This window comes from Carassius gibelio, chromosome B8 (genome assembly GCF_023724105.1).
Source record: "Carassius gibelio isolate Cgi1373 ecotype wild population from Czech Republic chromosome B8, carGib1.2-hapl.c, whole genome shotgun sequence".
In the NCBI taxonomy this organism is placed as follows: Eukaryota; Metazoa; Chordata; class Actinopteri; order Cypriniformes; family Cyprinidae; genus Carassius; species Carassius gibelio.
Window position 1 is genome coordinate 1,748,954 of NC_068403.1, and position 23,055 is coordinate 1,772,008.

Sequence of the window (23,055 nt, forward strand, 5' to 3'; positions counted from 1 at the left end):
TGAATAAATTACACCTTCATGTATATTAAAATAGAAAAATGTTAATAATATTTCACAATATTACATGTTTTACAGTATTTTAAAACATTAAAAATCATTCTGATCCCAAACTCTGACCGGTAGTGTGTGTATGTGTGTGTGTGTGTGTGTTATATATATATATATATATATATATATATATATATATATATATATATATATATATATATATATATATATATATATATATATATATAACCCACTAACACACTAGGCAAGGCAAGTTTATTTATCAACCCGTTCTCATCAGTCTGCGTATAAATAACACGACTTTACACTTTCTATTTGCGTGTAATGCATACGCCAAATGCCATTTTTGCGTGCATATGATACGCCAATCCTTCCCATTAATTTCGGTGGAGAGCAGATGCGTCCAAATAACACGCATCATCTTCAGCGGCAGTGACGTCACCAGCGAGGCTCGTTCAGTTCACCTGATGCGCGTACACCTTCAAACAGGTAAGCAAGGGTAAATATATTTTTTTTCTTCTTCTTTTTGTAATGATATCACGTGGTTAAGCGTATTGTTTTAATTATTTCAGTATTTCTGCATCACGTTAGACAGGGTCGTGTTTTTAAAGGGCAGTTTATGCTCAAATTATGGGTCAGTGGGCTGCTCAGCTAGCCTACCATTGTCATTAGCCTAAGCTAACCTGTACTGTTTATAGACCTGTTGCAGTTTTACATAAATAATGATGTGACATATGGGTCTTCAGCTTTTAGACATGACTAATACAAGCACAACAAAGCACCCAACCCAATATCGCGTGATAATCGTGATCGTGTAAAAAGTCCACACATTTAGCATATTTTTACAATACTAGCCTAACGTTTGCTTGACCACGTCATGTGTAGCCAATACACACACAGTAACTACAGCATATTTACCATGCTTCTCCTACTGTAACCGTAGTTTTACTCTGGACTTTGTAACGCACATAACCACGACATTTACTATGGGTTTACCATAGTAACCATAGTTTTACTCTGGTATTTGTATTTACTAACACACATAACCACGACATTTACTATGGGTTTACCATAGTAACCATAGTTTTACTCTGGTATTTGTATTTACTAACACACATAACCACGACATTTACTATGGGTTTACCATAGTAACCATAGTTTTACTCTGGTATTTGTAGTTACTAACAATAACCATGACATTTACTATGGGTTTACCATAGTAACCATAGTTTTACTCTGGTATTTGTATTTACTAACACACATAACCACGACATTTACTATGGGTTTACCATAGTAACCATAGTTTTACTCTGGTATTTGTAGTTAATAACAATAACCATGACATTTACTATGGGTTTACCATAGTAACCATAGTTTTACTCTGGTATTTGTATTTACTAACACACATAACCACGACACTTACTATGGGTTTACCATAGTAACCATAGTTTTACTCTGGTATTTGTATTTACTAACACACGTAACCACGACATTTACTATGGGTTTACCATAGTAACCATAGTTTTACTCTGGTATTTGTATTTACTAACACACGTAACCATGACATTTACTATGGGTTTACCATAGTAACCATAGTTTTACTCTGGTATTTGTATTTACTAACACACGTAACCACGACATTTACTATGGGTTTACCATAGTAACCATAGTTTTACTCTGGTATTTGTAGTTAATAACACACAATAACCACGACACTTACTATGGGTTTACCATAGTAACCATAGTTTTACTCTGGTATTTGTATTTACTAACACACGTAACCACGACATTTACTATGGGTTTACCATAGTAACCATAGTTTTACTCTGGTATTTGTATTTACTAACACACATAACCACGACATTTACTAGGATTTTACCACAGTAACTGTGTTTTTACTCTACACTATTTGTAAAGCACAGTAACCACTAAGTTTGCCATGCCTTTAATATCTTTTTGTGATGTAATTGTAATTCAGTGTTTTTTCTGTCTTGCAGTTACGTCGGATTACATACTCCACAACAACCTGTAATCCAGCAGATCTTTAAAGAAGCCATCTCTTGTAAAATCTCTCTCTCTCTCTCTCTCTCTCGCTCTGCTAGAATTAACAGGGAACTTCAACTCCACGCTCCCAATGCTGATACTGAAGAAGCTGTCAAGGGGGCTGAACAAGTCCTTCAAAGGATCAACCCTTCACAGGTAATGTTGAAGACTCTTAGTTATAACTGATTTGCTTTAATGAACGCATCCTTATATTATGTGTTAATCAAATATTTTGGTCACAGATCATTTTAACACACTGTCTCAACATGTTTATATTTCAGGAAGGCCTGTCATGAGATTTGAATTTGACCATCTTGTGCATTTATGAAGAAGACCAAAAGCTGCAAAGGCAAACACTTCCAATGGTACGTCAGATACATTTTTCTCAGCATTTGATGTTTCTTAAATTTTGGTTCACTTAGCCCATCAGGAAGAACACTCAACAAAGAGCATGTTGTAGTAGTAATAATTCATCCAATAATCATATTATATTGCACAAGCGTACTTGTACAAAATTCTACAACTTTTACTCCTACTGCTGTTATTGGCCATTACCACAGCTCCCATCAGATTGTGCCCATTGTAAGAGTGTTTATATCATGAAGTTTAAATGAAGTCCATTGTATTCTTTATTAATCTTTACAAATTGGTGCCGCCTCTTCCTGTTTCAACAGTACATGATATCTGTCCACACCTCATAGTCTGCCTTTCTTTCTATGGTGATGTTACTGAACACATCTGTCTTAGAAGCAAGAGAATGGAAATCCTAGTTTAACTTTTCAAGTGCTACAAATCAGATCTTCAGTGAATTTGGGCAATCAGATCACTTAAAGTTGTTCACACAAAGACCAATAACTATAATGAGAAGTATTTTAGCATCCACACCAACAGACAGTACTGTTCTCTCAAATCTCTTAAATGTTCCCCTCATTCTGTTAAATTTATACACAAAATTCTGCCTTTCTCTGCCTTTTTCACTTCATCTTCATGCTGTACTCCCTCACTCACACATTCTTTTATGCTCTGTTGTAAGGCAGAAACTGAGAGTTTGCATGATGGCATTTTCTCAGACGCTGAATCTGATGTGTACAGATGAACTCAGGAGCCTACTAGAGTTGCCAAGGAACTTGTGCTTGAAGTATATAATTATATCTGCTTTATTTATATTTTTAAACAACAATAATGATTAAACATGGGGTCAATAAATATTTTCTTGTTTTACAGCTGAAGACCAGAAACGCAAAGAAAATCAGTCAAACCAGTCCTAAAGAAATGAGGAATGAACATGGACTTCTTGTGCCCCAAAAGAAAAGACAGAAAGGTGAAAAGTTTCACATTTCCATTTGTATGTCTGAATTCAATGCAGTTATGTGTGGTACAACATTGATGTTGATCTCTCAAAAGACTTTTCAAGTCCGCAGTTATAGTTTTTCACATATACATCTTTTTTATAGCTCCTAAAATGAGCAAATAAGCTGTGCATCATCTCTGTGATTTGGAAAGGAAATGACTGAATATGGTGAGTACTGACACCTGCAACTGTATTCACCAACACTATTACTCTAGAATGGTTATTGCTGTTATTGCTGACTTATTGTTTTGTCTGTTTGTTTGAATTAAGATGAAGCCAGTTGATGAAGATATCAATTGAATGGCCACCGAGTGCATCACTGCTACCTGAACCCATCAGTTATCTGCTGTGAAGACTGCATTCACAAACCGCTCTACTGCGACAGCTCAGATGTTACGGCCTGTAAAAGTAAACATCACAGCTAAACAACGAGAGCTAGTTGTGGTGGGATTCTTTTGGCCAATATCCCCAACAAGAATCAATGTTAAGTCCAGTGCAACAATTATAAATAAAAATACTATATATTGTTTATTGATTTACCATAACCTAAATACATGTTTTGGCCCTCCAGGACATCTAGACCAGGTGGAGTGTGAGGAGGACCGTCAGAGACTCCAGCCAGCCGAGCCATGGATTGCTCTCACTGTTACCATCAGGCATGCGTTATCACAGAACCTACACCAGCAGACAGTGAGACAAGTTCCTTTCACAGGCAATCAGACTGAACTGAACTCATACCAGTAAAACCATACACACCCCACCAACCTCATATGCCCTGCACTCTTATCAGTTATGCTGACTGGACTCAATATTATTATGCACCCTGACATTCTGTTTGCACTAATTCATACCGTGCTTTACTGCAGAGATGTATGTGTACTGTGATTATTATTGTTTTCAATTCATGCTCTCTGTATAGCATAATTTTTAACATATATTGTTCTCTACCTGAATTGAGTCCCTTATATATGTGTGTTGCATATATATATTCAGAATTTGTATTACATATATTCATGATTTTAATTCATTTGTCATCCATACTGTCACGCTGCAGTCTGCACCCAAGACTTTCATCACCTGTATACTTGTGTTCATTGTATTGTGACAATAAAGATATTTGATTTAAATTAGTTACATGTCTTTTGTTCATCAGTTGTGCTGTAGGGTGCTGCATAACAACTGCAAAAAAAATGTATGACATGGAAGATTATGATATGTCCAGGACATGGACAAGCAAGAAGAGGAAGAAAAGCAGGAGAGCTCTAAAAACTTGATGTGATTCTTTGGGGCTCAAGACATTTCACCATGCATGCATTTGCATGGCTTCATCTGATTAGAAAAACATGGTTTTAACATTTTTAATATTGTTAAAAATTGTATATCATTTGTCTTAATACACTACTTTAGTTGTCTTTATGTTGTATCCTCCAGTAAAGTACTGCACATGGTGTTGGATAATAAAGTAGGGTGAATATTCTATATTAAGAATGGTGTTTGGTAAATACACCATTTAATTTTGTAAACAATAGATAAATGTGTTTTAATTAAAAAATGAACATTTGGTTACATTAATGACATTCAGTTAGATGAAGGGCAGGCTGAAAGCTGCATTAGAAGATACTGCATGGACTATAATGCTGCAGGAATTTCATGCACAACTGAAGGTGATGGACAAGGGAAAGATCAACATGAATCCAGTACTGTATAATAAGCAAGATGAGCATGCACATTACTGATGTTTAGTACCCGAGGAGGACAAATATGAGGAGTATTTTACACAGAGACACAAATTAGCTCTTAATATTATGATTCTTTGCATTGCATGAATTGTATGGCTTTGCACTATAAACGACACACTCTCTGTACCTTGTCTTACTGAATGACACATTGACACTGTGAAAGTACAATGAAGTGTCACAGTATGTATTGGTTGTTTAAATTTGGTGTCTTTGTTTACTTTCAATACTGTATCCTTGCACCTGATGTAATTCAATATTTGGTGCCTATTCCAAATAGGCACTGATGTATATTTTTATGGTTCTATTCTTATTCTAAGATAAACATGACTTACAACTTACATATTGGCAATTTGTTGAAAAGAAAAACTTAAAAATTATGACTCAGCACAGTCTGTTGTCCATGATGAGAAAGGCATGTGTATGTTTTACTGCCCTTCCATCTTCAAGGGCCCAGTAGAGTCCCCTAGAAGAGCAAAAAAATTTAAATTTCAAATGGCTGTAAATCAAAGTCTGATTATAGTGTCAAAGAAAAAATTGGCAGGACAACTACTTATGCTATGCTAATTAAATAATGTTGGACAGAGTTTTCAAACATATATGGAAAGGTGGTATAAAGGTGTTTAAAAAAGTGCACTTAGTAAAATATCGAATTTCAGCCTGCCTCTTAAATATGTCATTAATGTTTACACAATGAAAATGTTTAGATTACCCTTTGTTAAAAAAGATTGCATTTTCCCATTTTTTTAATTATTAAACATTTTAAACTACATTACCCATAAGCCTCTGCCATTCTATCGTTTGAACGCGAGTAATATTAGCGCTGGTATTTGGAGTTTATTGGAGTTGTGCTTAGGGTTAGGGTTACGATTTCGGTAAAGAGGTAATTTCTCACGACATAGCAACACTGCATTGTTAACTGAAGGTGTTACTGACGTAATAATTACAGTCAAACGGACTTTGCAACATTAAGCCGTTTATAATTTGGGTTAAAAGATAGTCCAATCACAGCGAGTTCTGCGAGAGCCAAGGGAACGTCAAAGCCAATGGCAACCCAGTTGAGCAGAGGCGTCACACTAACTTGTACATATATGGTCATTTATGCCGGGAGCTTCCGGGTTCCTGTAGTGAATGGACAGAAGCTGCAGTTACCCTGATGCAGCAAGAAATACGTTGATTAAAGGTGTTTTTTTGTTTTGTGTTTTAACGAAGGTATAATGATTCCCATTGTATTGAATAGGCTACATTGTTTACACTAATATTAGTGTACAGTACTTAAACTCAAAAGTTTGCATATACTGTGTGAAAAATAAATGTCAAAATGTTTCATTTGCTTAAAAAAAACACCTCTGAAGATTATTTAAACACAATATTTTTCTACTACTCAATTTTCCTTCTGTAATATTTACAATGTATTTATAGTGTATTAAAGGTAAATAATTTATCACATCTACGTTTCATGGAAATGGACCCTAAAAACTTGCCATTCTTAGATCCACCAGTTGAACTATAGGAATAGAAAACAAACAAACAAACATCATGACATCAATCACTCATTGTCTAGTCATTTTACAGTGTTTATTGATATGTCAAACTTTTCGCAGATAAACATAGTGCCCAGAACAGTCTCTCTCCAGTTTATTCCACTATGAAAAAAAAAGAAAAGTTGATAAAAAAAAATGCATAGAGGTAACTAAGTGAAAACAAACAAACAAAATTGCAACAGAAACTCCCTTCAAAAAACATAAGTTTAATATTCAAAAATAAAAAGGGAATTTGTTTACAGAAATCCTGACAAAAGATGCCAAAGAATAATCAAGGCTACAGTTGAAAATATATTGTTTTCTTCCCTTTATCAACCAAATAGGCAAAACTGATTAAGAACAATGCTCCAATATTTTACAATTATCACCTTTAAAAACATATATCCTGTAATCATTGTTTGCTTCTATTGTGAATAAATGCAAAACAAATAAATGGTTAATAATAATAATTATTATTATGTGTATATATATATATATATACAGGAGAGCTTATAGTAGAGATTGGAGTGATGAATGTAGAGCAAAAATGAATACAAGCAGAAATGCTAAGACTGGAGGTTGGCAGTAAAGGACTGAGAGCAGATGTGTCACACAAGAGAGGAAGATCTGGAAGCTTTTGAATGGGCTGATATTGTGAAGAGCTGATGAAGAATGGTTAAGTAATCTGTGAGAAATCCTGCAAGAAGAAACAAAGATAATTTATCACATTATGAACAACAAAAACACTGACAACAACAAAATTGTACAGTACTGTCTGTTGGTGTGGATGCTAAAATACTTCTCATTATAGTTATTGGTCTTTGTGTGAACAACTTTAAGTGATCTGATTGCCCAAATTCATTGAAGATCTGATTTGTAGCACTTGAAAAGTTAAACTAGGATTTCCATTCTCTTGCTTCTAAGACAGATGTGTTCAGTAACATCACCATAGAAAGAAAGGCAGACTATGAGGTGTGGACAGATATCATGTACTGTTGAAACAGGAAGAGGCGGCACCAATTTGTAAAGATTAATAAAGAATACAATGGACTTCATTTAAACTTCATGATATAAACACTCTTACAATGGGCACAATCTGATGGGAGCTGTGGTAATGGCCAATAACAGCAGTAGGAGTAAAAGTTGTAGAATTTTGTACAAGTACGCTTGTGCAATATAATATGATTATTGGATGAATTATTACTACTACAACATGCTCTTTGTTGAGTGTTCTTCCTGATGGGCTAAGTGAACCAAAATTTAAGAAACATCAAATGCTGAGAAAAATGTATCTGACGTACCATTGGAAGTGTTTGCCTTTGCAGCTTTTGGTCTTCTTCATAAATGCACAAGATGGTCAAATTCAAATCTCATGACAGGCCTTCCTGAAATATAAACATGTTGAGACAGTGTGTTAAAATGATCTGTGACCAAAATATTTGATTAACACATAATATAAGGATGCGTTCATTAAAGCAAATCAGTTATAACTAAGAGTCTTCAACATTACCTGTGAAGGGTTGATCCTTTGAAGGACTTGTTCAGCCCCCTTGACAGCTTCTTCAATATCAGCATTGGGAGCGTGGAGCTGAAGTTCCCTGTTAATTCTAGCAGAGCGAGAGAGAGAGAGAGAGAGAGAGAGAGAGAGATTTTACAAGAGATGGCTTCTTTAAAGATCTGCTGGATTACAGGTTGTTGTGGAGTATGTAATCCGACGTAACTGCAAGACAGAAAAAAACACTGAATTACAATTACATCACAAAAAGATATTAAAGGCATGGCAAACTTAGTGGTTACTGTGCTTTACAAATAGTGTAGAGTAAAAACACAGTTACTGTGGTAAAATCCTGGTAAGTGTTGTGGTTATTGTGTGTTAGTAAATACAAATACCAGAGTAAAACTATGGTTACTATGGTAAACCCATAGTAAATGTCGTGGTTATGTGTGTTAGTAAATACAAATACCAGAGTAAAACTATGGTTACTATGGTAAACCCATAGTAAATGTCGTGGTTATGTGTGTTATTAACTACAAATACCAGAGTAAAACTATGGTTACTATGGTAAACCCATAGTAAATGTCATGGTTATTGTTAGTAAATACAAATACCAGAGTAAAACTATGGTTACTATGGTAAACCCATGGTAAATGTCGTGGTTATTGTGTGTTATTAACTACAAATACCAGAGTAAAACTATGGTTACTATGGTAAACCCATAGTAAATGTCATGGTTATTGTTAGTAAATACAAATACCAGAGTAAAACTATGGTTACTATGGTAAACCCATAGTAAATGTCGTGGTTATGTGTGTTAGTAAATACAAATACCAGAGTAAAACTATGGTTACTATGGTAAACCCATAGTAAGTGTCGTGGTTATGTGTGTTAGTAAATACAAATACCAGAGTAAAACTATGGTTACTATGGTAAACCCATAGTAAATGTCGTGGTTATGTGTGTTAGTAAATACAAATACCAGAGTAAAACTATGGTTACTATGGTAAACCCATAGTAAATGTCGTGGTTATTGTGTGTTAGTAAATACAAATACCAGAGTAAAACTATGGTTACTATGGTAAACCCATAGTAAGTGTCGTGGTTATTGTGTGTTATTAACTACAAATACCAGAGTAAAACTAGGGTTACTATGGTAAACCCATAGTAAATGTCGTGGTTATGTGTGTTAGTAAATACAAATACCAGAGTAAAACTATGGTTACTATGGTAAACCCATAGTAAATGTCGTGGTTATTGTGTGTTAGTAAATACAAATACCAGAGTAAAACTATGGTTACTATGGTAAACCCATAGTAAGTGTCGTGGTTATGTGTGTTAGTAAATACAAATACCAGAGTAAAACTATGGTTACTATGGTAAACCCATAGTAAATGTCGTGGTTATGTGTGTTAGTAAATACAAATACCAGAGTAAAACTATGGTTACTATGGTAAACCCATAGTAAGTGTCGTGGTTATGTGTGTTAGTAAATACAAATACCAGAGTAAAACTATGGTTACTATGGTAAACCCATAGTAAATGTCGTGGTTATTGTGTGTTAGTAAATACAAATACCAGAGTAAAACTATGGTTACTATGGTAAACCCATAGTAAATGTCGTGGTTATGTGTGTTAGTAAATACAAATACCAGAGTAAAACTATGGTTACTATGGTAAACCCATAGTAAGTGTCGTGGTTATGTGTGTTAGTAAATACAAATACCAGAGTAAAACTATGGTTACTATGGTAAACCCATAGTAAGTGTCGTGGTTATGTGTGTTAGTAAATACAAATACCAGAGTAAAACTATGGTTACTATGGTAAACCCATAGTAAATGTCGTGGTTATGTGTGTTAGTAAATACAAATACCAGAGTAAAACTATGGTTACTATGGTAAACCCATAGTAAGTGTCGTGGTTATGTGTGTTAGTAAATACAAATACCAGAGTAAAACTATGGTTACTATGGTAAACCCATAGTAAATGTCGTGGTTATGTGTGTTAGTAAATACAAATACCAGAGTAAAACTATGGTTACTATGGTAAACCCATAGTAAATGTCGTGGTTATGTGTGTTATTAACTACAAATACCAGAGTAAAACTATGGTTACTATGGTAAACCCATAGTAAATGTCATGGTTATTGTTAGTAAATACAAATACCAGAGTAAAACTATGGTTACTATGGTAAACCCATGGTAAATGTCGTGGTTATTGTGTGTTATTAACTACAAATACCAGAGTAAAACTATGGTTACTATGGTAAACCCATAGTAAATGTCATGGTTATTGTTAGTAAATACAAATACCAGAGTAAAACTATGGTTACTATGGTAAACCCATAGTAAATGTCGTGGTTATGTGTGTTAGTAAATACAAATACCAGAGTAAAACTATGGTTACTATGGTAAACCCATAGTAAGTGTCGTGGTTATGTGTGTTAGTAAATACAAATACCAGAGTAAAACTATGGTTACTATGGTAAACCCATAGTAAATGTCGTGGTTATGTGTGTTAGTAAATACAAATACCAGAGTAAAACTATGGTTACTATGGTAAACCCATAGTAAATGTCGTGGTTATTGTGTGTTAGTAAATACAAATACCAGAGTAAAACTATGGTTACTATGGTAAACCCATAGTAAGTGTCGTGGTTATTGTGTGTTATTAACTACAAATACCAGAGTAAAACTAGGGTTACTATGGTAAACCCATAGTAAATGTCGTGGTTATGTGTGTTAGTAAATACAAATACCAGAGTAAAACTATGGTTACTATGGTAAACCCATAGTAAATGTCGTGGTTATTGTGTGTTAGTAAATACAAATACCAGAGTAAAACTATGGTTACTATGGTAAACCCATAGTAAGTGTCGTGGTTATGTGTGTTAGTAAATACAAATACCAGAGTAAAACTATGGTTACTATGGTAAACCCATAGTAAATGTCGTGGTTATGTGTGTTAGTAAATACAAATACCAGAGTAAAACTATGGTTACTATGGTAAACCCATAGTAAGTGTCGTGGTTATGTGTGTTAGTAAATACAAATACCAGAGTAAAACTATGGTTACTATGGTAAACCCATAGTAAATGTCGTGGTTATTGTGTGTTAGTAAATACAAATACCAGAGTAAAACTATGGTTACTATGGTAAACCCATAGTAAATGTCGTGGTTATGTGTGTTAGTAAATACAAATACCAGAGTAAAACTATGGTTACTATGGTAAACCCATAGTAAGTGTCGTGGTTATGTGTGTTAGTAAATACAAATACCAGAGTAAAACTATGGTTACTATGGTAAACCCATAGTAAATGTCGTGGTTATTGTGTGTTAGTAAATACAAATACCAGAGTAAAACTATGGTTACTATGGTAAACCCATAGTAAATGTCGTGGTTATGTGTGTTAGTAAATACAAATACCAGAGTAAAACTATGGTTACTATGGTAAACCCATAGTAAGTGTCGTGGTTATGTGTGTTAGTAAATACAAATACCAGAGTAAAACTATGGTTACTATGGTAAACCCATAGTAAATGTCGTGGTTATTGTGTGTTAGTAAATACAAATACCAGAGTAAAACTATGGTTACTATGGTAAACCCATAGTAAATGTCGTGGTTATTGTGTGTTAGTAAATACAAATACCAGAGTAAAACTATGGTTACTATGGTAAACCCATAGTAAATGTCGTGGTTATTGTGTGTTAGTAAATACAAATACCAGAGTAAAACTATGGTTACTATGGTAAACCCATAGTAAATGTCGTGGTTATGTGTGTTAGTAAATACAAATACCAGAGTAAAACTATGGTTACTATGGTAAACCCATAGTAAATGTCGTGGTTATGTGTGTTAGTAAATACAAATACCAGAGTAAAACTATGGTTACTATGGTAAACCCATAGTAAATGTCGTGGTTATGTGTGTTAGTAAATACAAATACCAGAGTAAAACTATGGTTACTATGGTAAACCCATAGTAAATGTCGTGGTTATGTGTGTTAGTAAATACAAATACCAGAGTAAAACTATGGTTACTATGGTAAACCCATAGTAAATGTCGTGGTTATGTGTGTTAGTAAATACAAATACCAGAGTAAAACTATGGTTACTATGGTAAACCCATAGTAAATGTCGTGGTTATGTGTGTTAGTAAATACAAATACCAGAGTAAAACTATGGTTACTATGGTAAACCCATAGTAAATGTCGTGGTTATTGTGTGTTAGTAAATACAAATACCAGAGTAAAACTATGGTTACTATGGTAAACCCATAGTAAATGTCGTGGTTATTGTGTGTTAGTAAATACAAATACCAGAGTAAAACTATGGTTACTATGGTAAACCCATAGTAAATGTCGTGGTTATGTGTGTTAGTAAATACAAATACCAGAGTAAAACTATGGTTACTATGGTAAACCCATAGTAAATGTCGTGGTTATTGTGTGTTAGTAAATACAAATACCAGAGTAAAACTATGGTTACTATGGTAAACCCATAGTAAATGTCGTGGTTATTGTGTGTTAGTAAATACAAATACCAGAGTAAAACTATGGTTACTATGGTAAACCCATAGTAAATGTCGTGGTTATGTGTGTTAGTAAATACAAATACCAGAGTAAAACTATGGTTACTATGGTAAACCCATAGTAAGTGTCGTGGTTATGTGTGTTAGTAAATACAAATACCAGAGTAAAACTATGGTTACTATGGTAAACCCATAGTAAATGTCGTGGTTATTGTGTGTTAGTAAATACAAATACCAGAGTAAAACTATGGTTACTATGGTAAACCCATAGTAAATGTCGTGGTTATGTGTGTTAGTAAATACAAATACCAGAGTAAAACTATGGTTACTATGGTAAACCCATAGTAAATGTCATGGTTATTGTTAGTAAATACAAATACCAGAGTAAAACTATGGTTACTATGGTAAACCCATAGTAAATGTCGTGGTTATTGTGTGTTAGTAAATACAAATACCAGAGTAAAACTATGGTTACTATGGTAAACCCATAGTAAATGTCGTGGTTATGTGTGTTAGTAAATACAAATACCAGAGTAAAACTATGGTTACTATGGTAAACCCATAGTAAGTGTCGTGGTTATTGTGTGTTAGTAAATACAAATACCAGAGTAAAACTAGGGTTACTATGGTAAACCCATAGTAAATGTCATGGTTATTGTTAGTAAATACAAATACCAGAGTAAAACTATGGTTACTATGGTAAACCCATAGTAAGTGTCGTGGTTATTGTGTGTTATTAACTACAAATACCAGAGTAAAACTAGGGTTACTATGGTAAACCCATAGTAAGTGTCGTGGTTATGTGTGTTAGTAAATACAAATACCAGAGTAAAACTATGGTTACTATGGTAAACCCATAGTAAATGTCGTGGTTATTGTGTGTTAGTAAATACAAATACCAGAGTAAAACTATGGTTACTATGGTAAACCCATAGTAAATGTCGTGGTTATTGTGTGTTAGTAAATACAAATACCAGAGTAAAACTATGGTTACTATGGTAAACCCATAGTAAATGTCGTGGTTATGTGTGTTAGTAAATACAAATACCAGAGTAAAACTATGGTTACTATGGTAAACCCATAGTAAGTGTCGTGGTTATGTGTGTTAGTAAATACAAATACCAGAGTAAAACTATGGTTACTATGGTAAACCCATAGTAAATGTCGTGGTTATTGTGTGTTAGTAAATACAAATACCAGAGTAAAACTATGGTTACTATGGTAAACCCATAGTAAGTGTCGTGGTTATGTGTGTTAGTAAATACAAATACCAGAGTAAAACTATGGTTACTATGGTAAACCCATAGTAAGTGTCGTGGTTATGTGTGTTAGTAAATACAAATACCAGAGTAAAACTATGGTTACTATGGTAAACCCATAGTAAATGTCGTGGTTATTGTGTGTTAGTAAATACAAATACCAGAGTAAAACTATGGTTACTATGGTAAACCCATAGTAAGTGTCGTGGTTATGTGTGTTAGTAAATACAAATACCAGAGTAAAACTATGGTTACTATGGTAAACCCATAGTAAATGTCGTGGTTATTGTGTGTTAGTAAATACAAATACCAGAGTAAAACTATGGTTACTATGGTAAACCCATAGTAAATGTCGTGGTTATGTGTGTTAGTAAATACAAATACCAGAGTAAAACTATGGTTACTATGGTAAACCCATAGTAAGTGTCGTGGTTATGTGTGTTAGTAAATACAAATACCAGAGTAAAACTATGGTTACTATGGTAAACCCATAGTAAATGTCGTGGTTATGTGTGTTAGTAAATACAAATACCAGAGTAAAACTATGGTTACTATGGTAAACCCATAGTAAATGTCATGGTTATTGTTAGTAAATACAAATACCAGAGTAAAACTATGGTTACTATGGTAAACCCATAGTAAATGTCGTGGTTATTGTGTGTTAGTAAATACAAATACCAGAGTAAAACTATGGTTACTATGGTAAACCCATAGTAAGTGTCGTGGTTATGTGTGTTAGTAAATACAAATACCAGAGTAAAACTATGGTTACTATGGTAAACCCATAGTAAATGTCGTGGTTATGTGTGTTAGTAAATACAAATACCAGAGTAAAACTATGGTTACTATGGTAAACCCATAGTAAATGTCGTGGTTATGTGTGTTAGTAAATACAAATACCAGAGTAAAACTATGGTTACTATGGTAAACCCATAGTAAATGTCGTGGTTATTGTGTGTTAGTAAATACAAATACCAGAGTAAAACTATGGTTACTATGGTAAACCCATAGTAAGTGTCGTGTTTATTGTGTGTTAGTAAATACAAATACCAGAGTAAAACTATGGTTACTATGGTAAACCCATAGTAAATGTCGTGGTTATGTGTGTTAGTAAATACAAATACCAGAGTAAAACTATGGTTACTATGGTAAACCCATAGTAAATGTCGTGGTTATGTGTGTTAGTAAATACAAATACCAGAGTAAAACTATGGTTACTATGGTAAACCCATAGTAAATGTCGTGGTTATTGTGTGTTAGTAAATACAAATACCAGAGTAAAACTATGGTTACTATGGTAAACCCATAGTAAATGTCGTGGTTATTGTGTGTTAGTAAATACAAATACCAGAGTAAAACTATGGTTACTATGGTAAACCCATAGTAAATGTCGTGGTTATTGTGTGTTAGTAACTACAAATACCAGAGTAAAACTATGGTTACTATGGTAAACCCATAGTAAATGTCGTGGTTATGTGTGTTAGTAAATACAAATACCAGAGTAAAACTATGGTTACTATGGTAAACCCATAGTAAATGTCGTGGTTATGTGTGTTAGTAAATACAAATACCAGAGTAAAACTATGGTTACTATGGTAAACCCATAGTAAATGTCGTGGTTATTGTGTGTTAGTAAATACAAATACCAGAGTAAAACTATGGTTACTATGGTAAACCCATAGTAAATGTCGTGGTTATTGTGTGTTAGTAAATACAAATACCAGAGTAAAACTATGGTTACTATGGTAAACCCATAGTAAATGTCGTGGTTATTGTGTGTTAGTAAATACAAATACCAGAGTAAAACTATGGTTACTATGGTAAACCCATAGTAAATGTCGTGGTTATTGTGTGTTAGTAAATACAAATACCAGAGTAAAACTATGGTTACTATGGTAAACCCATAGTAAGTGTCGTGGTTATGTGTGTTAGTAAATACAAATACCAGAGTAAAACTATGGTTACTATGGTAAACCCATAGTAAGTGTCGTGGTTATTGTGTGTTAGTAAATACAAATACCAGAGTAAAACTATGGTTACTATGGTAAACCCATAGTAAATGTCGTGGTTATGTGTGTTAGTAAATACAAATACCAGAGTAAAACTATGGTTACTATGGTAAACCCATAGTAAATGTCGTGGTTATGTGTGTTAGTAAATACAAATACCAGAGTAAAACTATGGTTACTATGGTAAACCCATAGTAAGTGTCGTGGTTATTGTGTGTTAGTAAATACAAATACCAGAGTAAAACTATGGTTACTATGGTAAACCCATAGTAAATGTCGTGGTTATGTGTGTTAGTAAATACAAATACCAGAGTAAAACTATGGTTACTATGGTAAACCCATAGTAAATGTCGTGGTTATGTGTGTTAGTAAATACAAATACCAGAGTAAAACTATGGTTACTATGGTAAACCCATAGTAAATGTCGTGGTTATTGTGTGTTAGTAAATACAAATACCAGAGTAAAACTATGGTTACTATGGTAAACCCATAGTAAATGTCGTGGTTATGTGTGTTAGTAAATACAAATACCAGAGTAAAACTATGGTTACTATGGTAAACCCATAGTAAATGTCGTGGTTATGTGTGTTAGTAAATACAAATACCAGAGTAAAACTATGGTTACTATGGTAAACCCATAGTAAATGTCGTGGTTATGTGTGTTAGTAAATACAAATACCAGAGTAAAACTATGGTTACTATGGTAAACCCATAGTAAATGTCGTGGTTATGTGTGTTAGTAAATACAAATACCAGAGTAAAACTATGGTTACTATGGTAAACCCATAGTAAATGTCGTGGTTATGTGTGTTAGTAAATACAAATACCAGAGTAAAACTATGGTTACTATGGTAAACCCATAGTAAATGTCGTGGTTATGTGTGTTAGTAAATACAAATACCAGAGTAAAACTATGGTTACTATGGTAAACCCATAGTAAATGTCGTGGTTATGTGTGTTAGTAAATACAAATACCAGAGTAAAACTATGGTTACTATGGTAAACCCATAGTAAATGTCGTGGTTATGTGTGTTAGTAAATACAAATACCAGAGTAAAACTATGGTTACTATGGTAAACCCATAGTAAGTGTCGTGGTTATTGTGTGTTAGTAAATACAAATACCAGAGTAAAACTATGGTTACTATGGTAAACCCATAGTAAATGTCGTGGTTATTGTGTGTTAGTAAATACAAATACCAGAGTAAAACTATGGTTACTATGGTAAACCCATAGTAAATGTCGTGGTTATGTGTGTTAGTAAATACAAATACCAGAGTAAAACTATGGTTACTATGGTAAACCCATAGTAAATGTCGTGGTTATTGTGTGTTAGTAACTACAAATACCAGAGTAAAACTATGGTTACTATGGTAAACCCATAGTAAATGTCGTGGTTATGTGTGTTAGTAAATACAAATACCAGAGTAAAACTATGGTTACTATGGTAAACCCATAGTAAGTGTCGTGGTTATGTGTGTTAGTAAATACAAATACCAGAGTAAAACTATGGTTACTATGGTAAACCCATAGTAAGTGTCGTGGTTATGTGTGTTAGTAAATACAAATACCAGAGTAAAACTATGGTTACTATGGTAAACCCATAGTAAATGTCGTGGTTATTGTGTGTTAGTAAATACAAATACCAGAGTAAAACTATGGTTACTATGGTAAACCCATAGTAAATGTCGTGGTTATGTGTGTTAGTAAATACAAATACCAGAGTAAAACTATGGTTACTATGGTAAACCCATAGTAAATGTCGTGGTTATGTGTGTTAGTAAATACAAATACCAGAGTAAAACTATGGTTACTATGGTAAACCCATAGTAAGTGTCGTGGTTATGTGTGTTAGTAAATACAAATACCAGAGTAAAACTATGGTTACTATGGTAAACCCATAGTAAGTGTCGTGGTTATGTGTGTTAGTAAATACAAATACCAGAGTAAAACTATGGTTACTATGGTAAACCCATAGTAAGTGTCGTGGTTATGTGTGTTAGTAAATACAAATACCAGAGTAAAACTATGGTTACTATGGTAAACCCATAGTAAGTGTCGTGGTTATGTGTGTTAGTAAATACAAATACCAGAGTAAAACTATGGTTACTATGGTAAACCCATAGTAAGTGTCGTGGTTATGTGTGTTAGTAAATACAAATACCAGAGTAAAACTATGGTTACTATGGTAAACCCATAGTAAATGTCGTGGTTATGTGTGTTAGTAAATACAAATACCAGAGTAAAACTATGGTTACTATGGTAAACCCATAGTAAATGTCGTGGTTATTGTGTGTTAGTAAATACAAATACCAGAGTAAAACTATGGTTACTATGGTAAACCCATAGTAAATGTCGTGGTTATGTGTGTTAGTAAATACAAATACCAGAGTAAAACTATGGTTACTATGGTAAACCCATAGTAAATGTCGTGGTTATTGTGTGTTAGTAAATACAAATACCAGAGTAAAACTATGGTTACTATGGTAAACCCATAGTAAGTGTCGTGGTTATGTGTGTTAGTAAATACAAATACCAGAGTAAAACTATGGTTACTATGGTAAACCCATAGTAAGTGTCGTGGTTATGTGTGTTAGTAAATACAAATACCAGAGTAAAACTATGGTTACTATGGTAAACCCATAGTAAGTGTCGTGGTTATGTGTGTTAGTAAATACAAATACCAGAGTAAAACTATGGTTACTATGGTAAACCCATAGTAAGTGTCGTGGTTATGTGTGTTAGTAAATACAAATACCAGAGTAAAACTATGGTTACTATGGTAAACCCATAGTAAATGTCGTGGTTATGTGTGTTAGTAAATACAAATACCAGAGTAAAACTATGGTTACTATGGTAAACCCATAGTAAGTGTCGTGGTTATTGTGTGTTAGTAAATACAAATACCAGAGTAAAACTATGGTTACTATGGTAAACCCATAGTAAGTGTCGTGGTTATGTGTGTTAGTAAATACAAATACCAGAGTAAAACTATGGTTACTATGGTAAACCCATAGTAAATGTCGTGGTTATTGTGTGTTAGTAACTACAAATACCAGAGTAAAACTATGGTTACTATGGTAAACCCATAGTAAGTGTCGTGGTTATGTGTGTTAGTAAATACAAATACCAGAGTAAAACTATGGTTACTATGGTAAACCCATAGTAAGTGTCGTGGTTATGTGTGTTAGTAAATACAAATACCAGAGTAAAACTATGGTTACTATGGTAAACCCATAGTAAATGTCGTGGTTATGTGCGTTACAAAGTCCAGAGTAAAACTACGGTTACAGTAGGAGAAGCATGGTAAATATGCTGTAGTTACTGTGTGTGTATTGGCTACACATGACGTGGTCAAGCAAAAGTTAGGCTAGTATTGTAAAAATATGCTAAATGTGTGGACTTTTTACACGATCACGATTATCACGCGATATTGGGTTGGGTGCTTTGTTGTGCTTGTATTAGTCATGTCTAAAAGCTGAAGACCCATATGTCACATCATTATTTATGTAAAACTGCAACAGGTCTATAAACAGTACAGGTTAGCTTAGGCTAATGACAATGGTAGGCTAGCTGAGCAGCCCACTGACCCATAATTTGAGCATAAACTGCCCTTTAAAAACACGACCCTGTCTAACGTGATGCAGAAATACTGAAATAATTAAAACAATACGCTTAACCACGTGATATCATTACAAAAAGAAGAAGGAAAAAAATATATTTACCCTTGCTTACCTGTTTGAAGGTGTACGCGCATCAGGTGAACTGAACGAGCCTCGCTGGTGACGTCACTGCCGCTGAAGATGATGCGTGTTATTTGGACGCATCTGCTCTCCACCGAAATTAATGGGAAGGATTGGCGTGTCATATGCACGCAAAAATGGCATTTGGCGTATGCATTACACGCAAATAGAAAGTGTAAAGTCGTGTTATTTATACGCAGACTGATGAGAACGGGTTTATTTATATAGCACATTTCATACACAATGGTAATTCAAAGTGCTTTACATAAAAGAAAGTAAAATAATCATAAAGAAAAATTATAACAAAAATAAAACAAGCAGTTTTAAAACTTTTATAATGATTAAAAAAATGTACTTAATTAAAATGAATTTAAAAACAGCTACAAAATTATTTTACATAAAATAAAAAACAGTGAAAATATAGTGCATTGAGTTCGGACATTGCACAGTGCTCATTCAATAAATGCACAGCTAAACAGATGAGTTTTATGTCTAGATTTAAATGTGACTAGTGTTTTAGCACATCTGACCTCTCTGGAAGCTGATTCCAACTGCGAGCGGCATAGAAACTAAAAGCAGATTCCCCTTGTTTTGTGTGAACCCTTGGTACTTCTAACTGCATTACTTGAGGATGTGCTAATCGCCTTCCTGATATGGATGATCTTCTCAGAAAAGAAGGATGCAAACTCATTGCATTTGCTGTCTGAAAGCATTTCACTGGGAATCTGACTTCAGTCTATGTCTCGTAACTTTGAACGCTCCTCTGGTTTCAGTTGTGTTTTTGTTTATTTTGGTGATGTATAAATAAAGTCTTCCCATCTGCCTGCACTTGAGTCTTCGCCTCTTGCGATCTGTGACACTACGTCCTTAATACCAATGGATGAAAAGTTTAGAGCCCTACTGATGATCAAGTCTAGAGTGTGTCCACCTTTGTGTGTAGGTCCATGTACATACTGAATAAAACATAAAAAAAAATCTCAAACATGCTCCAAAGTCCAGATCTGATTCAACCGAGTCGCGAACATGCTCCGAAGTGCCGATCTAAATCAACCGAGTCGCGAACAGGCTCCGAAGTGCCGATCTGAATCAACCGAGTCGCGAACAGTCTCCGAAGTGCCGATCTGAATCAACCGAGTCGCGAACATGCTCCGAAGTAACGATCTGAAACAACCGAGTCGCGAACAGGCTCCGAAGTGCCGATCTGAATCAACCGAGTCGCGAACATGCTCCGAAGTGCCGATCTAAATCAACCGAGTCGCGAACAGGCTCCGAAGTGCCGATCTGAATCAACCGAGTCGCGAACATGCTCCGAAGTGCCGATCTGAATCAACCGAGTCGCGAACAGGCTCCGAAGTCCCGATCTGAAAACTTCGACCAAAGAATGTAAAAAATAACTCTATTTCTCTAATAACTCTACAACTCTATGAAAGACTCAGATCACGTATCTAAAAATAAATCGCTATCATAAAAGAGAAATAATAAGAGGAGTGAAGTTTCCTACCGTTCTGCTGTGTTTGGTCCTCACTCGCGTCTGACGCTCCGCAGGCGTCTCCGCCCCTCATACGCGCATTTACAGCGCTAAATTAACCATCTTTGCTAATTATTATACATTTACGTCATTGTCAGCTTCAGGTACTTCATTTATTATTGTTCAATGAACTGTTTAAAAAAAAAGGTTGTATCTCAGTAATAATTCAAAATTATCAAAATAAAATATATAAAATTATGGTTTATATTTTAATATCCTTTCAAATATAATTTATTTCTGTGATGTGCAGCTGTATTTTTAGCATCATTCCTCCAGTCTTCAGTGTCACATGATCTTTAGAAATCATGAAAATATGATGATTTATTATTAGAACTATTAATAGGTGTGCTACCAAATATTATTTTGGAATCTGCGATACTTTTTTAAGGATTCTTCGATGTATAATCTTTTTTTAAAGAACAACGTTTATTCAAAATATAAATCTCTTCTAACAATATTAATCTTTGATATCACTTCTTATCAATTTAACACATCCTGAATAAAAGATTCTAAAATGTAATAAAGAATAAAATTTCTTATTAAATAAAGGATAAAAATTTACTGACCCCAAACTATTAAACTGTAGTGAATATTGTTAGAAAAGTCTTCTATTTTAAATAAATGCTCTTCTTTTTAACTTTTCATTCATCAAAGAATCCTGAAAGAAGTATCACAGATTCCAAAATAATATTTATTAGCAAAGCTGTTGATAATTCTAATAATAAATCATCATATTGTTCTGATTTCTGAAGATCATGTGACACTGAAGACTGGAGAAATGATGCTGAAAATACAGCTGCACATCAAATGAATAAATTACACCTTCATGTATATTAAAATAGAAAAATGTTAATAATATTTCACAATATTACATGTTTTACAGTATTTTAAAACATTAAAAATCATTCTGATCCCAAACTCTGACCGGTAGTGTGTGTATGTGTGTGTGTGTGTGTGTGTTATATATATATATATATATATATATATATATATATATATATATATATATATATATATATATATATATATATATATATATATATATATAACCCACTAACACACTAGGCAAGGCAAGTTTATTTATATAGCACATTTCATACACAATGGTAATTCAAAGTGCTTTACATAAAAGAAAGTAAAATAATCATAAAGAAAAATTATAACAAAAATAAAACAAGCAGTTTTAAAACTTTTATAATGATTAAAAAATGTACTTAATTAAAATGAATTTAAAAACAGCTACAAAATTATTTTACATAAAATAAAAAACAGTGAAAATATAGTGCATTGAGTTCGGACATTGCACAGTGCTCATTCAATAAATGCACAGCTAAACAGATGAGTTTTATGTCTAGATTTAAATGTGACTAGTGTTTTAGCACATCTGACCTCTCTGGAAGCTGATTCCAACTGCGAGCGGCATAGAAACTAAAAGCAGATTCCCCTTGTTTTGTGTGAACCCTTGGTACTTCTAACTGCATTACTTGAGGATGTGCTAATCGCCTTCCTGATATGGATGATCTTCTCAGAAAAGAAGGATGCAAACTCATTGCATTTGCTGTCTGAAAGCATTTCACTGGGAATCTGACTTCAGTCTATGTCTCGTAACTTTGAACGCTCCTCTGGTTTCAGTTGTGTTTTTGTTTATTTTGGTGATGTATAAATAAAGTCTTCCCATCTGCCTGCACTTGAGTCTTCGCCTCTTGCGATCTGTGACACTACGTCCTTAATACCAATGGATGAAAAGTTTAGAGCCCTACTGATGATCAAGTCTAGAGTGTGTCCACCTTTGTGTGTAGGTCCATGTACATACTGAATAAAACATAA

At 33.9% G+C, this 23,055-nt stretch overlaps 2 long non-coding RNA genes across 9 annotated transcripts; one reads left to right on the forward strand and one right to left on the reverse strand.

Annotated features, from left to right (window-relative positions):
* Positions 1 to 268: 268 nt before the first annotated feature.
* Positions 269 to 4,534, forward strand: LOC127963790 (uncharacterized). Of its 6 annotated transcripts, none has more exons than XR_008154891.1 (8): positions 269 to 508; positions 2,007 to 2,208; positions 2,334 to 2,417; positions 3,086 to 3,190; positions 3,277 to 3,373; positions 3,507 to 3,571; positions 3,674 to 3,886; positions 3,975 to 4,534. It is a non-coding gene; the product is annotated as an uncharacterized LOC127963790 (long non-coding RNA). The 6 variants fall into 6 exon arrangements; XR_008154892.1 differs by having other exon boundaries at positions 2,112 to 2,208; XR_008154890.1 differs by having other exon boundaries at positions 269 to 498.
* Positions 4,535 to 6,692: 2,158 nt separating this feature from the next.
* LOC127963795 (uncharacterized) lies at positions 6,693 to 19,839 on the reverse strand. 3 transcript variants are annotated; one of them, XR_008154903.1, is made up of 4 exons: positions 19,693 to 19,839; positions 8,173 to 8,382; positions 7,964 to 8,047; positions 6,693 to 7,359 (listed from the first exon to the last, which is right to left on the reverse strand). It is a non-coding gene; the product is annotated as an uncharacterized LOC127963795 (long non-coding RNA). The 3 variants fall into 3 exon arrangements; XR_008154901.1 differs by lacking the exon at positions 6,693 to 7,359 and having other exon boundaries at positions 7,426 to 8,047; XR_008154902.1 differs by lacking the exon at positions 6,693 to 7,359 and having other exon boundaries at positions 7,426 to 8,047; positions 19,683 to 19,837.
* Positions 19,840 to 23,055: the final 3,216 nt, after the last annotated feature.